The sequence below is a fragment of the Erpetoichthys calabaricus genome, chromosome 4, assembly GCF_900747795.2.
Source record: "Erpetoichthys calabaricus chromosome 4, fErpCal1.3, whole genome shotgun sequence".
NCBI classification, from domain to species: domain Eukaryota; kingdom Metazoa; phylum Chordata; class Cladistia; order Polypteriformes; family Polypteridae; genus Erpetoichthys; species Erpetoichthys calabaricus.
The window spans coordinates 196,766,939-196,789,698 of NC_041397.2; the positions used below are offsets into that span (position 1 = coordinate 196,766,939).

The window sequence follows — 22,760 nt, forward strand, 5'->3', positions numbered from 1 at the left end:
ACCATGGAGAGGCTGCTGCTTCACCACCTGAGGCCACAGGTTCAACACGCCCTCGACCCTCTGCAGTTTGCATATCAGGAGAAGGTGGGAGCGGAGGATGCCATCATCTATATGCTACACCGATCCCTTTCCCACTTGGACAGAGGGAGTGGTGCTATAAGAATGTTTCTAGACTTCTCTAGCGCCTTCAACACAATCCAACCTATGCTCCTTAGGGACAAGCTGACAGAGATCGGAGTAGATTCATACCTGGTGGCATGGATCGTGGACTATCTTAAAGACAGACCTCAAAATGTGCGTCTTGGGAACTGCACGTCTGACATTGTGGTCAGCAACACAGGAGCACCACAGGGGACTGTACTTTCTCCGGTCCTGTTCAGCCTATATACATCAGACTTCCAATACAACTCAGAGTCCTGCCACGTGCAAAAGTTCGCTGACGACACTGCTATCGTGGGCTGCATGAGGAGTGGGCAGGAGGAGGAGTATAGGGACCTAATCAATGACTTTGTTAAATGGTGCGACTCAAACCACCTACACCTGAACACCAGCAAAACCAAGGAGCTGGTGGTGGATTTTAGGAGGCTCAGACCCCTCATGGACCCCGTGATTATCAGAGGTAACTGTGTGCAGATGGTGCAGACCTATGAATACCTGGGAGTGCAGCTGAATGATAAATTGGACTGGACTGCCAATACTGATGCTCTGTGTAAGAAAGGACAGAGCCGGTTATACTTCCTTAGAAGGCTGGCGTCCTTCAACATCTGCAATAAGATGCTGCAGATGTTCTATCAGACGCTTGTGGCGAGCGCCCTCTTCTATGCAGTAGTGTGCTGGGGAGGCAGCATTAAGAAGAAAGACACCTCACTCCTGGACAAACTGGTGAGGAAGGCAGGCTCTATTGTTGGCATGGAGCTGGACAGTTTGACATCTGTGGCAGAGCGTCGGGCGCTAAGCAGGCTCCTATCAATTATGGAGAATCCACTGCATCCACTAAACAGTGTCATCTCCAGACAGAAGAGCAGCTTCAGCGACAGACTGCTGTCAATGTCCTGCTCCACTGACAGACTGAGGAGATCGTTCCTCCCCCAAACTATGCGACTCTTCAATTCCGCCCAGGGGGGTAAACGTTAACATCATACAAAGTTATTGTCTGTTTTTACCTGCATTATTATCAATCTTTAATTTAATATTGTTTTTTTGTATCAGTATGCTGCTGCTGGAGTATGTGAATTTCCCCTTGGGATTAATAAAGTATTTATCTAAATGTAGGATAACAGGAAATACCAGGCAAGAAAAGCTGCACATAACTAAAACAAATTTTTTTTTTCATGTTATAGTAATGACAAAATGCTGATGTGAAATGTACATTGTGTGAAGACTGAAGTCCAAATATCAATTAAACACTTTCACAAAAGGTACAACAAAACAAGTGCGCCTTTAATCAGTTGCTGTCAATGTGTAAAAACCGAAGCTCAATCGACACAAAGTAGACATGTCCTCTTGGCTGGTGCAGAGGTAAGAACTGCTGTCTCTCAATCAAGAGGTTGCGGATTCGATGCCGGGTCCTCCAAGCATTTACAGTTTTGAGTAGCAAGCTGCTATTATTATTACTATTATATAATAAAAACATACATTTGATTTGAGTCTGTAACACCCGGTATAAATTTTATATCTGTTTTCTGTCGATTGATATTTGGGCTTTGGTTTTTACACATTGACAGCAATGTTCCTGAATAAAAGTGCACTTGTTTCATTATACCTTTTGGGAAAATGTTTATTTAATATTTGGACATCAGTCTCCACACATTATACACTTGATGTCAACATTTTGTCATTATTACTGTAACAAGAAAAAGGTTTCTGTTTTAGTTATGTGTTCAACATATCTTCCTCACATTTCCTGTCAGCCTACATTTACACAGATAGTTGTAGACATGGAACACACATGAAATGTATATATTCCAAGTAACGATATATTACATACCCTATACAATTTCAGACACCTAACTCCCAGATAAAGAGACTTCAGCTCTAAGAATTTTGCATCTGTCTTAACTTCAGCTGCCTTGGTGGGGGATGAGATAGCAGGCTGCCTGCTACGTGTGTCGACTGACACATTTGCAAAACAAAGACACTGATAAGGAGGTGCAAGGAAATTTAAGGTGGCTTGGCATTATGAATATTTTCCATAGGTTTCAGAGATCCTAGTGTTAAATGACAAAACCGGCTTGACTTTATTAATCACCCTGAGGTAGCAAAAACTACTTTTTACCACAGCACTGATCTGTTTGTCAAATTTAAAATCTGAATCCAAAATCGCTTCGAGATTTTTATCACATGGCTTTAAGTACTGGACAATGGACCCAATGTGCTAGCAATGTTTTATGTAACAGTGGGTTGCCCAAATAGAATGACTTCAGCATTTGTTTCATTTAATAGCAAGAAGTTAAGTGCTAGCCAGTGTTTTATATCGTCTAAGCAGTTAAACAGCTTTGTCACTGACTCCATTTCACCCAGTTGCAATGAAAAGTAAATTTGGGTATCATCAGCATAACAATGATACAGGATGTTATACTTATTTAGCATAGAGCACAACAGTAACATACATAAAGAGAAGAGAACCACACTTAAGACAGATCCCTGGCATACCCTTCAGGTTACGGAAGCAGTAGGAGATGTTGAGCTACCAACATGTAAAGAAAACATCCTGCCTTTGAGGTAATCTGCGAACCAATTAAAAGAGCAGTACACTGAATGCCAACCCAATGCTTGAGCCTTTTAATTAGAAAGTCATGATCAACCGTGTCAAACACAGCACTCAAATTGAAAAAAAATGATCACTGTAAAGCTCCCTGAATCAGCTGCCAACAGCAGATCATTTGTCACTCTTAGCAGCACCAATTCTGTGCTGTAAAATATTTTGAATCCTGACTGAAATTTTTCAATTGTTGTGCTCCAAAAAAGCATGTAGCTGGGTACCCACAACTTTCTCCAAAACTTTGAAGGGAACTGGTAATTTGGAAATGGGACGAAAGCTACTAGAAAGCAAGGTATTGCATGCAGGAACAGCCCCAGTCTGCAAGGAGCTATTAATAATTGACAGCAAATTAGGATGAATTACATCAAACACCCGTTTAAAGAAATGACCAGGCATAAAGTTAAGACAACAAAAAGACAGCTTCATACAACTCACAATTTTTGTCAGGTCCAAAAGAGAAACTGGCTGAAATTGATGAAGGACAGCGGAATGTATGACTCCCACATAACAGGCACAATGTTAGCTCTAAAATCAGTAATTTTACTGATAAAGTATTTAAAAAAGTCATCACAAGAGAGTGATGACTCAGCATTTGCAGAACCCTAGGTGATTAAACAAGCATCAATAACACTAAATACTCTAGGACTGTTAAGATTTGCTCGCAGTAACATTTGGAGAAAAAAAAAAAAAAAACATTCTTGCAGCCTTCACAGCCTCTTGATAATTAACAAGGGAGTCTCTGAAGATGTCATAGGAGACCTGGAGGTGATCCTTCTTCCACTTTCTCTCAGCCTTCCTACACGTCCTTCTGAGAGAACGCGTAGTGTCATTAAATCACGGCTGTCTTCTTGGCTTACGTTTCCTCTGTTTAAGTGGAGCTACAACTTTCAAAATATCCACACAAGTAGATGTGTATTGATTCACAAGCTCATCAAGGCTGAGGTCCAGAGAGGATGTTTTGCCCCTAGATGATAAAGAAATAGTTTCATTAGAAATACAAAAAAGCTGGCGGAAGCGGAATTAAGCTGCGTGACCAATAACTAGGAGGAATAGTCTCCGAAGGCAGATACTGTAAATTGGCATCAAATGTAATAAAGCTGTGATCTGGAAGATATCCATCATCTGTTTCAATATTACAACAGAGAATCCTACCAAAAATACAAGGTCCAAGGTATGACCATGTTTATGAGCAGGACCTGTAACAAACTGAATAAAATCAAAAGACTCAATAAGACGTAAAAAAATCCCTGGCCAAAGGTTTAGAAGGACAACAAATATAAAGTCTCCAAGAACTAAAAAGCAATCATATAGTGCCATGATCGATGACAAAAAAGAAAAAAAAAATTAAGCAAATCTTTACACGAATGGGGGAGTCTATACACCAAGACACAGAGAACTTGATGAGGCAAATCCCCCTTAATCAATTAAACCTCAAAGCTAGAAACAGTCTCAGTAGGTAATAACCAACATTTAAAGTGATTCTTAAAAACTAAAGCCAGACTTCCACCACAACCGGTAGACATGGGAGTGCTAAAAACACTATAATTTGGAGGAGAAAGTTCAGAAAAAGGGCTTAGGTCACTCTCGCTCTGCCAAGTTTCTGTCAGAAATAAGAAGCCCAATTCACAAGAGGCAAACATTTAATTTAAAATAACCCCCCCCCCCCCCCCCCCCCCCCTAGAGATCTAACATTGAACAATGCCATTTTAATAAAGGAGCAATCACATGCTAACTGTTGTGAAGATCCCAGTAGGCGAAGTTTAGCATAGTTACCTCCACCAATATGAAGCAACCGAAATCCAGGGAGACAATCGGTGGATCCTTGCCCACGGGTCAAAGACCAGTACATTCAAGTTCTAGGGACTGGTGGATCAGAAAAAGATTCCACTTGTCACAGTATTCCCAGATCCATGTTTCGAATGATTCATGAAGCAAAGCCAGTTTCAGCTTAATCCTCACCAAAACACCACTCCATTTACCTCGGCCTTTCTTACACCACTTTCTCCTGTGCTGGTGGATACAAGACAAGCAACCTATCAACAGGATCATGAGTAGCATGGGGCAACAAGGAGGAGGACGATGAGAATAATAACTGTCCAGAAATCCACCACACAATTCAATAAGGATAGAACATGTATCCATTAGGGTCTGACAGTCATAACATATTACAGACATTGAAAAACCGAGTAGACCTCAGCGGAGATAGAATGAGTACAACAAAATGTAACAGCAGCAAGCCAATATGTACACTGGCGCCATCTTGAGGAGGTGCTCCAGTGCTCAATGAAGATGTACTGTTATTATTATACTTAACATTATTTGAGCTTTGTGATTTTGTTATATGCAGTTGCAATTGTACATAGTAAACCTAAGTTTATATGTTGGAAGTGTGTTATATAATAATAAATTGAACTGAACCATGTCATAAACATACAGACAACAGCAGTTAGCATGTAAGGACTATGAAATACAATGGTTTAAGTATATGTTGATATTGTTAGAAATGATGCTCATGGAAAATGAAAACAAGAAAATTAAACTGCTTTTTGAGCAGAATATTGCTTTTTATCCTTGAAGCATAGAACACAAAGAGTAAATATATAAAATTAAGAAAATACCTGTCTTTATTATTCATTAAAGCACCCTGTACTGGCATAACTAATCTTGACATTTGCCAGTATTCTTTTTTTAGATATCCTACAGTATTATTCATTGAACATGATTAGAAAGAAATATGACCAATGTTTTACTTGAGTAAATAAAATTACAAAAAGAACTTTGTGTTAGTAAATTATGTATCTATAGCCAAGCCGCATAATCACGTCGCTTTTATAATGATTTTTAAGCACAGGGAAAAAAAATGAACATTTGAAAAATCCGTAATTTAATACACCACCAAGAAAAGTAACATTGCAACAATGCACGCTACAAACCAACATACAATCATCGTTCAATACGCACTGCCTGCTCATGTGCCCGCCCCCAACTCCTCACCTGAGTCGATTTTGTCTCTGCTACAGTCCACATGCACCTCTGAGCCACATTGTCTTTTCATTGTTCTTTGCGGTTCCGGCTGCTTTTCTATATATAATCCACCAAGTCACCCGACCATGGTCGTAGCGAGGGGGAGGGTGTGTACAAAGGGCAAGGACGTAATCAGTGCGAGCGTATGACCCGCACTTACTGGGAATTCCTTGTTCGTGGGGAACAATTGCAAGCCCCGGTTCCCATCACGAATGGGGTTCAACGGCTTACCCACGCCGGTAGACACACGTTGATCCATTCAGTGTAGCGCGTGTGCAGTACCGGACATCCAAGGGCATCACAGACCTGTTAATGCTCAATCTCACGTGGCTGAAAGCCACTTCTCCTTCTAAGAAGTTGGATGCCGACCACTTAGCGATCGTGTAACTATTTAGCAGTAGGGAGTCTCATTAGTTTTCGGAATTAACCAGACAAATTGCTCCACCAACTAAGAATGGCTATGCACCACCACCCACAGAATCGAGAAAGAGCTATCAATCTGTCAATCCTCTCCGTGTCCGGGCCGGGTGACGTTTCCCGTGTTGAGTTAAATTAAGCAAAATTTGTGTGTGGTAAGTTGTTGTGTCCGGGCACATGAGCAGGCACTGTGAATGCCTTGAGAGCGTGGGTGGACGTGTGCCGGGGAATAATGAGTATCTATATATCTTCTTAGATATAGAAAGTGTCTGATGCGGTGTTTGGTGAATTGTTGCAGTTTGTGAGTTTGCAGTTGTGATGGTTTTACACTCCAGTACATTGCGGTGCTCGTCCCATGCTCTTAGAGTTGGTGGGTGTCTCTGTATCAGTTCGAGTTGTTGGGCGGTGCTCTGTCGTTTGTATCCCATGGTCGGACGACTTGGTGGATTATATATAGAAATGCAGCCGAAACCGAAAAGAATAATGAAAAGTCAACATGGCTCAGTGGTGCATGTGTACTGTAGCAGAGACGAAAGCGAGTTGGTGAGTTGTTGCGTCCGGGCACATGAGCAGGCACTGTGAATGCCTTGAGAGCGTGGGTGGAAGCGTGCTCGAGTTGTTGGGCGTGAGTTGGTGGGCTGGGCTTTGTGAGTTGACTGACATGGCTATTTTTTGCATATCCCATGGTTGTCTTCCGGCAGTGTGAATGCCTCGAGAGACAGGGTGTCCTTGTTTGGTGATTTGTTGCAGTTTGTGAGTTAAAAGCTGCGATGGTTTTACACGTTTGGTGAGTTGTTGCAGTTTGTGAGTTAAAAGCTGTGATGGTTTTACATGCTGGTAACAGTCAGGCGGGTGGGCAGGCAGGCGTTCTCGTCCCATGGTCTTAGAGTTGGTGGGCGTGGCTCTGTGTTGTCGGTGGGCGTGGCTCTATGAGTTGTCGGCGTATCCCATCGTCTTAGCATTGGTGGGTGGGTCTCTGTGAGTTGGCAGGCATGGCTATATCGTGCGTATCCCATGGTTGTCTTGCCTGTGCGTATCCCATGGTAGTCCTGTCTGTTCTGTCGGCTTAGTGAATTATATATATAGATTTATGCATACAGATTAAATTGCTATGAATATCCAAACTATCTAACTTTGCAATAAACCATGGGACACAGGTGTACCTGAAAACCTATGCAAGCAATGAATAAGAGAAAAATTTTGACGAAAAATTCCTGTCCTAAAGTGAGGATCAATTTTACTGAATATTATTCAACTTCACAACTTAAAACAAAACACGTTAGTAAATATATAAGTATCACTCAAAATGGCACAACCTGATAGACTTATTGCTAAAACAATTATTAATGGTCAATGTCATACATCCCATATAATTTCCTCACAGACATAGTACTATTTACTGCAGCATAAATATGAGAATAAGAAAGATAGAATAATGATTTTTTCTAGTAAGTATACACAAATTTAAGTTTATACATTAACGTATATATATCATGAAAATAGCTTATGTGCATTTTCCACTTTATATATGCCTTTTTTTCTGAAATGAAGCTCTTCATACTGTTAAGTCTATTTTGAAACCAAACAATGTGCATATTAATTATTTATTAATTTATCTATTTACTTATTTTTACTAGTTTAAAGTTTTACTCTGGTCTAGCTCTCTTTCTCATGGGTGGGGTTTATTTGTTTTGAACCAAGTCTTGCAAAACTTGACTTTTTTGTATGGAATGTTATTTGTTATTAAAATCAATACAATAAAAAAGTGCATATTAGCTGTTATTACATCACACTTTAGCAACCACAAACTATAGAGCATTAGGTTATGTGCAATATTGAAACTCATATCTATTTTAATACATGTTTTGTTTTGAAGTTCAAATACATTCTTATATACAGTGCCTATAAAAGTATTCACCCCTTTGAAGTTCACTTATTTGGCTTTTCTGACATTGATCAACAGAAGAACACTTTTTAATGTCAAAGTGAAAACAAGTCTCTGTAAAGTGATCTGAATTAATTACAGATATAAAATACAGAATAACTGATCACATAAGTATTCACCTCCTTCAGGTCAGTATTTAGTAGATGCTCCTTTGGCAGCAGTTATAGCCATCAGTCAGTATGGCCAGGTATCTATCAGCTTTGCGTATCTGGACACTGCTATTTTTCTTTGCAAAGCTACTCAAGTGCTGTCAAGTTGCTTAGGGATTGCAAGCATTGCCACACATTCTCAATTTGTATTAAGATCTGGACTCTGATTCTGCCACTCCAAACCATTTGCATTGTTCTTTTGCAGCTAGTCCTGTGTATCTTTTTCTTTATTCTTGGAATCATTGTCTTGTGAAAAACATTTTCTTCCAAATTGCAGGTTTCTTGCAGTCTGCACCAGGTTTTCCTCCAGGATTTCCCTGTATGTTACTGCTTTCATTTTACCCTCTTCCCATACAAAACTCCACGGCCTGCTGTGGAGAAGCATCCCCACCACATGATGCTGCACCACCTTGCTTCACAATGTTTATGATAAAGTGATGTGTAGAACATTCCCCCAGCTGACTTTAGACTCTTGCACGTGTTTTGTGACAAACCCTAGCAGAGATGTCCAAAAAAAAAAAAACCACACCACACTCAGTTGGCACATGGGGTCTCTCCAATCTCAGCCACTGCAGCTTGTTTCTCCATCAGCATAATGTTGGTCTCTTGGCAGCCCTTCCTTACTTCTCCTCTTGAATGATCACTCAGTTTTTGTGCATGGCCTACTCAGCAGATTTACACTTGTGCCATACTCTTTCCATTTCTTAATGACAGATTTCAGTGGACGCTATGATATATACAGCATCTTCGATATTTTCTGGTCTATATCTCATGACTTGTGCTTTTCAATCACCTTTTCACAGAATTACCGGGGGTGTTTTTGTCTTGATTGTGTAGGTTAACCCATGATACAGACTCATCATAAGCTGACCCCTCCACATACAGGCATATTTATACTACAGTCAATTGATTCCAGACAGGTGATCATCATTGAACTAATTATGAAACTTCTAAAACCCTTTGGCAAAGCTAGGGATGATTTAGATGTGTCATATTAAATGCTTATATGATCGATGATTTTGTGTTTTAAATTTGTAATTAAGATAGATCACTATGATGAGATCTCTGTGATTCAATGTTATATAAAAATAAAATCTGTTAAATAAAAGACTTCCAAGGTGATGAATACTTTTTCTAGGCAATGAAATTCATTACTGTACACTTAATTATTTTTAAAAAATAAACTGCTTCCTGTGATGCTTCTTAAATCCATAATTACCAATATAATATCTTTCTTGGTTAAAAAAAATGACTAGAGCATGAAATTGATTCAAAAGCAAGCTTGTATCTTCAGCGTGTTGGTAGTTGGTTGCCTGCCTTGGCAATTATTCCTATACGATGGATTTTATCCTTGGAAGTACAAACTGCAATATTAATAACATTGCAATATTACAGTCCTAGTAATCTACGTAATTAATAAAGTAGGAAATGTATTTGCCAGAGACAGTTACTATATTAATACTAATCAAAGATGGCTACAATAACAGCATCAAACAACAATTCTCAGAAGCATCACCTGAAACATCTAGAAGGCCACACAGTCTTCATGGCCAGCATTTTAAATTCTGCATTAGAGGAGGGCACAGTGGTGTTCTGTTTAAGTAGTCAAGTTGCCAATGAGTGTTTCTGAGGGATTTTTTATTTAAGTATTTCTTTAAACTAAAAAAAGAGGAAGGCTAAGGGGAACTGTGCTATAGTGTTTGTTACAAACTTACTTAAAAACATAGCTGTGTGACAAGTAGCAAATACCACAAATTCTGACTTTTTTTCTGTGGTAAACAAAATTCATTTTATTACATATTACTCTTTAGTAAAATTTGGTGGGACTTAATACGAGTTCTAAACTTACATTAAGCATAATCAATTTCCATTGATAAAACAACTACACTGACAGCCTTTGAAAAATAAATAACATCTTACATGTGTGGATACTTTTTTGATTTAGAATGTGCTTACGCTACAGCTTTCAAGTTGCCCTGCTGTTCTAACGCGCAGAAGCCTGTAGGGTTTTTTTTTTTTTAACCACATTCATCCATTTCAACTTACAAAAGCCAGGTCTTTTTGATCATAAGTAATGATGCAGTTCCAAGCTAGAAAACAAAAAGACTACCATTTAACCATACCCTATTCAAGAAACTACTTAAACAGAACTTTATATGCCTTGATACAGGGAAATTACATTTTATAACAGGCATATCTGATATTAAAGTGACTTCTAAAATTGCGATTTATATTATTCTTTTCATTTTCAATTTTTTTTTATGTTAAACATGACTGTCAAAATCAGCAACTATATGTGTGCAGTCATAAATACAGGACAATCAGACATTTATTACAAAGTTATATATATAAAAAAAACAGATTGTGATTAAGCATTTGATATATATTTAGTTGGGCTGGCGCCATGCCCGGGGTTTGTTTCCTGCCTTGCGCCCTGTGTTGGCTGGGATTGGCTCCAGCAGATCCCCGTGACCCTGTGTTAGAATATAGCGGGTTGGATAATGGATGGATGGATGGATGGATATATATTTAGTGATGAAATCTAACTTTTTCAATAGAAATTAGCTCTATGAGGCACAGATGCCTCTAAGCCTATCTAGGCTTGGGAGAGTAGAGACATAAGCATTTGGAACCAAGTCTTTCTGAAAAGATAAACTGAGAATTAAATCAAGTTAACACCATTGTTATTTATGTATAAAAAGATAGAAATGTCCTGGATGAACCTATCACTTGACATTGAGTAATCTTATGATTCTTAAATCAACAATAAGCCAGGCAGAACAGTTTTCAAGCTTTTGGCAGGTATAACAACAATAGTTTAATTTATTCTTTTTGAATTTCTAGAATCTAAAATAGTGTTCACATTTCTTCAAATTTTATATGAATCTTCTATCTTGAATCTATCCATTTTCTTGCCTTATGAAGAAAGTTTGCTGAACTGGGACTTTGGCAACCACTGACATAGCTGGATCTTGATTTCAGGAATGTTTAAAAATCGGGGACGAAGTCTCTACAATATTATTTAAAGAAATTAAAAATTTTACACTTTTTAATCTTAGAAGGTTGTTATGACTTTGTTATATTTCATAGTGAGTCCATGGGGAGTTACCAAGTCAGCATATTTGGAATAGAACTTTATGACTTTGTTTCCCTTGGGGCATTTGACAGTGGTCACTCATCTACTTTAGTTTTCCAGGAGTCATGTGTGGGGAATTCCTGTCAAAGGCTGCAAGCTACAACACTATTGAAAATTAAAGTGTAAATGAGTCTCTTTTGTACATAGGTTTACTTCTAAGAGAAATACTGTATATAATGTACAGTATTCAAATTCCAAAATCTAGGCCTTTCTGCAATGAATAATTGCAGTTTACAATGGAGATTATACAGGAATACCATTTATTTATTTTTCTATGTAGGCATGTTTTGAGAACTTTGTGAAAGCTTACATGCTTCTGAAACATTTTAGTTAAAATAAATAAATGTATTTATGTATGTAACTGGTAATGAGTAAACACTGCTCCTGGAGAATTCTTCAATTCAATGGTATCAGACAAGGTTCATACTATTTGGCATTTTCACAAGTATGCCCTATTCCCTATAAATGTTCCTCTACCTACAATTTTGTGGTCTAAAACTTGTTTTCTGTGCAGGTCCAATTATTAAAAAAATGAAAGCTAAGGACGATAATGCCAAAATTGCTCAGAATAGGCAAAATTACAATTTTTGCACATTTAAAAAGCACTTTAAAACTTAATGCAAATCACATTACACAATATTGACAACATTCAAATTTTTCTACTGGTTTATCTCCAGAAGAATCAATTATTATGGATATAAGATATTTTAAGTGTTTCAATCAAGTACAGAAGTATTTATTGAATTGATAATTACCTAGAAATTAGGTAGAACTTTTCAATTACAGAATTTTCCTAATTTAAATATAGGCACACTTATATTAAAGTATATAGTGTGTTTGTGTGTATTTTATAATAGGGCAGTAAACCCTCGCAAACTTCACAAAAAATATAGGGAGTCAGTATCAAATATTTTAAATTTTATTCATTACTAAGTACATCAACATTTGCGTAGATAGCAAATTCACAATTTTATTTTTTAAGTACAGCATCTAGTATGTAATATTTGCTTACACTAATCTCCTTTAAATCCCAAAATTGGTTTAATTAACAGATAACAAAGCAATATTTATTTTCAAGGCATCCATCTGTGAAAGGTAAGATGTCACTAAAAACAAACCTATAATTTGAAGACTACCTTTTCAATGTTACCTTATCGTGACCTTTATTTTTTGATGTTATAAAGATTAAATGCATAAAAAAAATAATCGACATATGATATAACAAACATACCATTTATTTCATATCATTCACTTATGGTGATCTTGAAATTATCTGATCACGAGCGATTTGGAAGTAAAGAAGAATCTGAAGTATACATGCTTTAAGTGTGTTTCACATTTACTCAATGACATTTCACAATTGCTTTTGCTTAAAGCATTGAACCTAAAGATTTCTCCAGAAAAACTTAAAATCTTACCAAACATATTTAAAAGCATTTAAAAAAATTTATTTTTTAGCAAAACTTTAAATGAACTCAAATTAAGGAAGTCCACCATGATTTACAGGTTTAAGTGTTTTCTTGTCAAATGTTATATACAGATATTTAGAACAAGGAATTACAAAATTTTTGCAATGGTCCCCGATTCAAATTTTTCTTATTTGCATATATTCATAACAAGTACAGTTAAATAAAAAGAGTACTAAAGCACCATTTAACTCACAGCATATAATGATTGCACAGCACTTATTTATGTATTTTATTTTCAGGCAGTAGGGGAAAAAAAAAAGTATTTCTTTGCTTAAGCTCTGCTAGCCTACAGTCATTCCCACAGGCCATGACCCTTCAGCCTGCCTGGAATTCATACACAAAGCAGTCTTTTCACACTGACCCTGCAATGCACTCCTGAAGATAAGGCGGCAACAAGCAAGAACTCCGATAAGAGGGGGAGCTGTGCATTGGTTACAGATTAAAATCTAATGAAATTTTTAAAATTGATTAATTTATTGAATTAATGATAGTGTTAAATATTTCTGTTACAAGCAACCATTTTTCTATCCAAAATAACATTTAAAATCCGCTAATACAATAGTAAATGGGCACTCACCATTAAAATCTGAATTTCTATAATCCATCAGGATACTTTACTTGTGATCACTTCTTCTTATAAAGTTTTGCTGAAAAGTTTTCCAAAGTACTCAGATCTGTCAGAATGAGGCCCCTCTAGAGAGCTCCCTTAATTGCCTGTCAGTTTCAGTCCTGGCCTCTGCACTGTGCAGCAGTGCACTTCCAGCAGGCGGAACTAATATCATGTCCACTGATCACTTCGTAACTTGGTGCACAAATAATCACAGACTGTTTTATGAGTTAGACGTCCATACTTGAGCACACCTACCTGAAGACCAGGCATAGAATTTCATGCTTTCTAGTTTATCAAAATCAGTATGTAGTGGGAGGGGAAAAGAAGTCTGCGCATAATCAAAAGCCATAGAAACTTCCTCCTCTTCCTTCTAATAAGCTGCACAGCCTCTTCTACAGAATACTGGAATGCAAAGGCTGGACTTCAAGAGGCCCAAGCCAGACAAGGCTCTCAGAATCAATTAACTGTGACCCAAGGTCAGAGTCTGCAAGTACGTAGGGTGTTCAGGAAGAACTGAACACCGCTTCAAAAAAATGTATATAAGACTCAAAGCTAGAGAAACAAAACTAAACTCTGTTTTCCTCAGACTGTGACAAAGTATATTAAAAACACACAGAAAATATTACACAAAAAATTAATGGAAGCAATACGCAAAAATAACATAAAACTGTAAACCATCTACAGTGATAACATACTCAAATACCAGCAGAAAGAATCAAAATATGTTGTTTGTAGCAATGTGTTTAATCATAAATTGTAAATTAAACAGAATTTTTGCTTAGTTAACTTTATTTGTACAGATAAATATTTGAATGTGGTGCACTAACATGAGTTACACCCTGTTGACATAAGATGGCTTTTTTAGCATATGTTATATTATATAGATATATGTGTGTGTGCAAGTGTGTGAGAGTAGGTATGAATGTATGTTCACAGCTTGAAGAGAAACATGTTAAGGCTTTTTATTAAGATAAAAAAGTGATAATTAAATTGTATGGTATCTAAGCATGTATAGTTCTAAAATAAAGAATAATAAAAATGGGTACACTAATGACAGTCTTCTTCAAAATATTGGTTGGGAGATTTTTTTTTTAAATTCTGGAAACACATCATCACCATGTATGCATTAGCTACAGAAAAAAAAAACTTAAAAACAATTAACATTTAGGATGAAACTTTATGCAGTTTTCTACTTAAGTTAAGAAGTGAAGGCCAGCAGAATTTGTAAAATCCTGTTTTATGTCCAAGAAAATTTCAAAACAACACTTGCTACTTTAAACTACAAAAAATGATAAGATGCCATTGTGTAAATGAACAATTTCGGAATACTTTTTTCTTCAATTAAAAACACAGTATTCAGATTCATACTTGTATTATGCTTGTGATTTCATTTGTCCTGTTATCAGATAAGGCACAAAAAACAGAAAACTACTGTAAAGTCTTAATCTTCCAATGATATCTTCCAATTGCAGCATTTTATTTTTTTTTTTATTTAGAGCAGCATGGTTGCTCACCACTCCAGAAGACTGAGTCACAACCTCACTACATATGTGAATCTTGCATTCTCTCCTCATTTTCTACATGTACACCAGTTTTATTTCTACAGTATTTATCAAAATATAAAAGTTACGACATACTATTCAGGGTTGTTTTAAGCTTTATGCCAATTTAAGCAATTTTAGTAAATGCTGCATGATTTTTTAATCTTCCTTGTAAAAGATTTCTGCATTTATATTCAAATTAATATTCTATAAAATGTTTTCTACATTTTAACATTTCTTACTGAAGAGTGTACTAAAAAGACACCCATGTAATTACCATAAGAGAGTTAAAAGTGTTGCAAAATGAAAAAAAGGTTTTTCTATGCCAAACTGTTGTTTTTTATTTACATTTTTCACTTTTAAATGATAAAAACTTACACGTTATTTCATTTTAAATGTCATAAAATACGGTATGCTGCTTATTTTGAAAAATGCAAACAAAGGAAAATGATGGGCACATTGCATTGAACAAAGTGATTACTTTTACCAAGCTAAACAAATTAATTCTGCTAGAACGATTTGGCTTCTTCCGATTTTAAGCGCTAAACCTAAACCGTTTCATGTCAAGAAACATGAAGTTAAAAATAAGTTGCAATTTAGGGCAAATTTTCTAGTAGCACATAAGTAATGTACATATCTTGGTATCTTTTATCACAATGACCAGTCCGTGCTCTTGTTAACCTGCTAGCCAATTTAACTTGAATGTTTTCCATATCATGCTGCTTGGTGTAGCATCTCAGGAGTTTCCACGCACTTGTGCTCTCTTAATAATAATAATAATAATAATACATTTTATTTATATAGCGCCTTTCCCATGCTCAAGGCACTTCACATGTCACATCCATTTGCTACAACTCTCTTCCTCAAACTATGGGCCTTTTCAAAATAGCAGTTAAAATGAAACCATTTCATTCATAAATTGAAATCTCCCACATTAAAGTTAATTGTAACAATTTGTAAAGATCCATGTACACTGACTAAAGTAAAAAAGGATAGTATTCATCATAGCAAAGAGCCAAAAAGGGAAAAAAATAGATTTGTGTAGAGAAACACTGAATATAAAGCTATACTTGAAGAAAGACAATTATCTGCCAAACTGAATTTGGGATATTATCAATTAGAGCTACTTTGAATTTGGGATATTATCAATTAGAGCTACTTCAGTGTCTGAATCTAGACAAACATATACATAAAAAACAGTTCTCATTTGCTTCTAAAAACACAAATCTACAATGTACTTTAGAAGTTCCCAGAGTAAGAAATTAAAGGGGTGATATTCTAGTGAATAAAACTATACCAGACACATGTTAAAATGACAAGCATCTGTCTTGCACTAACTTTCCCAAATAAAAAAAAATCTAGGAATTTTAAATCATTGCTCCTATTATGATTACATATTTCTCACCTTCGTTCATCCTTTGAACACACTCACAAGAGCAATACCTAGAGGTCCTAAAAAGTGACTGATATACAAAGTCTGAACACAATGAGAGAATTATAAAGTTTTGGAGCAGTACATTTACAGACCCTTATGCATTATTCACGGCAATCACTAGATAAGAAGTGAAAGGGAGGATGGCAAAGATCAGCTAGTTATAATCATTCAATATGCAAAACATTAAAAAAAATATTTCAGCATCCTTTGTATCTGACTCAATCATACTCCAAGGATTTGAATGTGTCAGACATGAACTCGTTGCCCTTAAATGAAGGAAGCCTGCTCCAAAGAGGAAGCCAACAGGTCAACACATTCCTTCCCAGAGCACTTGCTCTGGTACATTAAAGACTTCAGGATATTAGCCAAAACAAAGCCACTACTCTGTGAAAAAGGATGGCTTCCTGAAATAGAGAGGGGCTTGCCTTTCGAATCAATTATGGGCCACAAACATATATCTAGAGGATTATCACAAGAGTATACATTGATTTATCACAAAAAAAAAAAATCTGCCATAGATTTAAAGTTACGTTCACATACAATTTTAATCTTTGCGCAATATAAAATACAGTACATATCAATTTAGAGAGAAACCAGTCAAATAGAAAACTCATTGGATCATTAAGAGCTGTAGTCTACTATGACAGCACTGGGTGCAAAGCAGAAGCTAACTCCCTAATGAGCATAATCTTATACACGCCTGTGCATATTTATTGTATACTGTATTAGCAAAACCTACAGATAAACCATGAACTAACACGCAGATCTAAAGGATGTAGGCAAACACCTAAAGAATTGTTGCAGACACAGGGAGCAATTTTTCCATACACACTAGCCACTGTTTTGTAGCACCATTAATCACATAATTACAGAATTTACAGGCATTCACTTTGATTAAATATAACAGCTCTACCCATCACCCAGTCGGAATCTCACCCCAGTACTGAAATATTGCCAATGGAGCCAAACAAATAAACAATGGTGTACTTTCATTCCATAAAATTTGGACATCAGGGATAAATAGGGAATAAAACCCTAGCTGCCCATCTGAGCCTAACCTTCAAAGGTAGACCGGTCTACTTAATGAGATGGCTCATAAACGTACCTGTCACTTCAGGACTAGAGCTCTGTTTAGTGGCTACTAGTGTCACTGTTTCCTTGAGACCTCATTAGCCCTTAAAAGACCATTAATACTTGAGATTGTGTACTTTGTAGTGCTCTAGAGATTTAGCCTCTAGGCAGAGCTAAATTTCTTTTTTATCTTTCAGTGGAGGGGACACACATCCATTGCTATTTTACATGAACTTTAAGCCTGCTGGGAAACTTGGGAACCCTGGAAGAAACAGGTAAACCTCTCGCTCTTTCTTTCTCACTCTGGTACCCCTAGATGTAATTAGATCCAACAGGGTGCCCCCTGGCAGAGAATGCTGCTCTGCCATCTGTAGCAGTCTCAAATTTACATACCGTTCAAACTTTTACATTAACATAAATATAAACATTATTATGCAATAAAGATTTTAAACAAAAATCTGTCTCATGCCACTGCAAGGTTAAGATTTCTTCTACAAATGTGGATTTAGACAGGATGCCACCTTGGATAAATTGAACTAAACCATTTTTGCATCTTACATATACAGAAACCTTCTTTAGTAAAAATAGGTTTACATTAATATAAAAATGTGGTCTTCTACATCACATTACTGCTGATTTACATAATTTAAATGTAATCCATTGGAACAACAGTACAAATATGTGATAGTCAAGGTCAGCTGAACCCACCTTATGAGATTTATGGATGTACATATTTCCCAGGCAGCAAAATAATTAATATAGGAAAGGATCACAGTTTATATGAATAAATTAGTGAAAATGCATACATTCCTTCACTCATTAAATTACCTATTTATTCAGTTCAGGGCTGTGGAGACCCAGTGCCTACATTGGCACCAAGCCTTGACAGGACACCATTAATGCAGGATATACTGTATTCTGAAACTCCAAACCTGGGTCAATTTTAGATAAGCCAAGTAAACTGACCTAAAGTGTATAATTTTGGGACAAAGACAGCACTCAAAGCAAAACCTACACAGACAAGGGTAGAATGTGCAAACTCCACAGTGCTTGGAATAACCATTGTGCTATAGTGCTACCCCAAATTGGGCACAGTATATTGATATTTTCTGAACAGTAACAAGCATTTATAAAAGATATGGCATATTCATAATCAGATCATGTCACTTTTAACAATTGTACAATATTTAATATACGTCTTTATATGGAGTGTATATTTAATGAGTCAACTTGACTAATTTTTTAAATATTTTAATGCACTATTTAATTTTTATGACTAACTTCAGTGTGATGTTTTAGGAATCTTTACAAAAAAAATAGAACTGATGGTCATAAATTAGTCAGGTGTGGTGACTTGATCAATTGCCATTTTTTCCTAAATTCAACAGTAAAACAAGTAATCTCCTGTTTCTCTCCATCTCTCTTCATCTGTTTTGACTCTCTATTGAGTTGCTGTAGTGCACAGTAATAAATAATGAGAACTCTGATGTGTGCTTTAAAATGAATGTTTCTCAACCTTTCTTGTGTATTTTCAACCCACTTTTCCCAAGGAAGTGTTTTCACGACCTACCAAGAATTTCACCAGGAATAAGCAAAACACCATTATAAACAATAGTAACTCACGACCCACTGAAAAACACTGCCTTAAATGGTTACAGGGAGAAATTCTGTATTTGTGATTTTTTTGCTATATCAGTTCCCCCCAGTTACTAACAGCATTAAATGAGGTTTGTCCAGCTTGGACCTCAATCTCTTCTCACATTTTTGTGCGATTTTCTTAGGATGCATATAAACAATTTACTTTGTAGTATGAAATTAATATTACTTAATGCCGCAACTAATATAGCTACAGTTACACCCGAAATTATTCAACCCCCATTGCAGATAAGGTTTACTGGAAAAATGTACAAACTTTTAGGTGTTTGCAATAAAGCCGGGGGTGTGCAATGTCGGTCCTGGAGGGCTGCGGTGGCTGCAGGTTTTCGTTCCAACCCAATTACTTAATTAGAAATCAATCCTTGCAAATTTCAGACCTTATTTAATTTCATGGCTTGTTATTCTGCAATTTAATGTTCTTATATTGTACATTTTGCTCTTTTCCAAGGAAATCATCCGAATGATTTGAAGCCTAATAATTTTCAGTCTTTCACATTTTTCTATTAATTGTTTTATTAAACCAATGAGTGTATCGTGAATCCACACAGGTTTATATTGGAAGTAAGTTAGACAGAGAACTGCTGGCTCATTTGTCATTTGCATCTTATTGCTAATAAGGAGCCATTAAAAACACTGAATGTAGCTGTTTAAGACTGGAATAAGCAATTAAGGTTGGGGACCCTTAACAAGCAAGAGCACTAAAATGAAGCAGAAACATATGACTTCAGCAGTAAGTGCTTAGGAATAACTGACTTCTCATTTAGAAAGTGGATTGGAACAAAAACCTGCAGCCACTGCAGCCCTCCAGGATCAACATTGCCTACCCCTGCAATAAACAAATCAAACAAGAACAATTTAAATAACACAACTAACATTACAACTGGTTTCTTCACATTCAACACAAAATGCCACTTTTAATGAGTACTGCAGTCTCAAAATTATTCAACTCCCTGAATATAATCCCCCATAACAGCACACATTTGCAAAGTAGGTGTTTTTTCAAGCACACCTGATGCAACTGATCAAGGGCCTCATTGAGTGCAATCAAGTGTGCTTGAAACAGAACACATCAAACACCTGGACTGGCTTGGAGTGTGTTCACAGTGATGCATGATTACATGTTAGAAACTCAAGAGAGTTGTCCAAAAAGTTAAGAGCTCATTGCCTTGCACAAAAAAGGAAAATGATACAAAAAAAGATATCAAAGGCACCGAATGTTCCTAGAGATAACTGTTGGAAGCACAGTTTTCAAGTTCAGAATTAAAGGAACACTGGCTACATTAGCTGGACTTGGCATGTGGTCAAAAACCCTCAGGTGGATGCAAAAGACCTGCAGCAAGACTTGGGGGTAGCAGACAATGAGGTTTTCATAGTAGGGTGCATAACTAAACGGTGAAGGTCTTCATGCCCGATCTCCAAGACTTAAAGCACTGCTGACCCAAATGCACATGAAAAGTCGGCTCCAATATGCTCAAAATCATATAAACAAGTCACAGATGTTTTGGGATTCTGTTCTGTGGAGCAATTAAACAAAACTAACTTTTCTGCTTATGGATCAGCAATGTGTCTGAAGGAAAAGCATATGCTTAAGTCTCCAATGAGTAAAATGGTAGAAGTCAATGCCATTGTTCGATTTGGACTATCTAAACAAAGTAATCACAATCAACCGTTTGATTAAAAAACAATGTTTCCTGTTTAAAACATTGACTCAACAGAAAAACACAAATTTTCCATTTTCAAGCTTCTATCTCCATTAGCTTATTAAGCATGAAATGCATTAACAGTTAAGAAGTTTTCTGACAGTTCAGGGTTTAAAAATACAAATCCTATTTTGAGCTTTTGAGCTGTATGTGTGTTTATATCAACATAAAGCATTGTTCTCTTCGGAACACCCTCTCTTTAAACAATAAACATTAGGTAACAAAGCAAATCAGTGACATTTTCCCATACTTTCACAAATAAGGAAAGGGAATTGAAATACAAGAAAAAGGGGGTTTGTTTTACATTAGGAAATGAGCTTTCTGAAAATATGTAAAAATATTCTGAAGAGAAAATAGCAATTATATGTATCTTGTACACAAAAGAACCCAAAATGTATTTTTAAATCATTTTAAAACATGTTTTAAAATGCATAAAACACAAGCATTGCAATATCAAATGTTGTTTGTAAACATCTTATTAAATAAAGAACTGTTATATATACAACAAACAAATACATGAAAATTACATTATAAAACATACTTAAACCTACTTAATTCAATTTAGACTTGTGGGTAGCTGGAATCGGCATTGGGCAGGGACCACTCACACAAACTCACACAGAGCCAAACAACCTAACCTTAAAGCCTTCAAAGATAAAGAATGAAAACTGACACAAACAATGAAAACTTGTACAAATTCCCCTCAGATAATGGTTGAGCGCAGCATTTGAATCCTCAGTAAACAGGAACATAGTTTAACACCATCTGCAAGGAATCTCAGTAAATTTAGAAATACCTACATAACAAATACAAAAAGTATAATTTATTACAACACAAATTCCACTGTACAATGTTTCAGAAGCAAAGGTAAAACTTTAAACGTGTGCCTTATCTTTGCAGAATTGCTAGCTGAATTGAAATTATTTAAACAAGAATGGGCAAAGCCTAGCATGTCCAGATGTACAAAGCCTGCAAAGGTTTAATCTAAAAGACTCTTATTTGTATTTAGTACCAAAGATGCTCCCTGGAAATTCTTACAAAATCAGGAAATTTGTTTCTTTTTATATAATTAATTACTTGGTGTTGAAGGATCAGTTTAATTTTGTCATTATTTCTGTTTACCAATCGTCAAAAAATTCCAATCAAATACATGAAAAGTCCTGGAGTCCGAAAACCATTATGTGGGTATTATATTCTTTATTCAAAATGTTGGGTAGTTTCCACTGTGAGCAATGTGGCAGAATGCAGTAAAAATGATCATTGAACTTGTAATACTAGAAAACCTGTAGCACTTGCAAAACTAATTTCAGAAAAGTAAGAAGAAAACCAAGGAAAGGAGATGCACAAACTCTGATGGGGAAAGGCAAAACATAGTGCCTTGAACCTGTCTTTAGCCAGTGCAATAATAAATACATAAAATGTATTTGCTTTCTATTTAAAAAAGTTTGGCTTGTTTCCCACTACCACAGTCTACAAAAGTGGGTAATGAATTGTATGGAATGAATATCATACTAAAGAGCCAAATCACAAGCCATTACTTAACTAGCTAAGTTGATTTGGGAAAGCTAGAAGTACAATGAAAATAAAAGCTAAGTGAAAGCAATGATGCAGCTCATCAAACAGATTCAGAATGCTCATTACCAATGTAAGCAATCAAGGATTTAACTAAAGGCTCTAAATATAAAAAAGTCTGACCAAAAAAACAAAGCCATTCCTTTCTCCCAGGAACAAGACTGAGAAGTACTGCCTTAAGGAATTTCTTGTGGCTTTAACTGACAATTACAAAACCCTTCCCCACGACCTCAAAGCGGCTTGAAATGTCAACTGTATTGAAGTATCATAGATG

At 36.3% G+C, this 22,760-nt stretch overlaps 1 long non-coding RNA gene across 4 annotated transcripts in view; it reads right to left on the minus strand.

Moving 5' to 3' along the window:
• Positions 1 to 22,760, minus strand: part of LOC114650484 (uncharacterized) — a 605,078-nt gene that overhangs the window by 527,324 nt on the left and 54,994 nt on the right. Inside the window, exon 1 of one of the 4 annotated variants that reach the window (XR_007934842.1) lies at positions 13,479 to 13,906. The exons of 2 other annotated variants lie outside the window; for them this stretch is intronic. This is a non-coding gene — a long non-coding RNA (uncharacterized LOC114650484). Of the gene's footprint in view, positions 1 to 13,478; positions 13,907 to 22,760 lie in introns of those variants that run through there. One more of the 4 variants, XR_007934841.1, reaches the window with a different exon arrangement.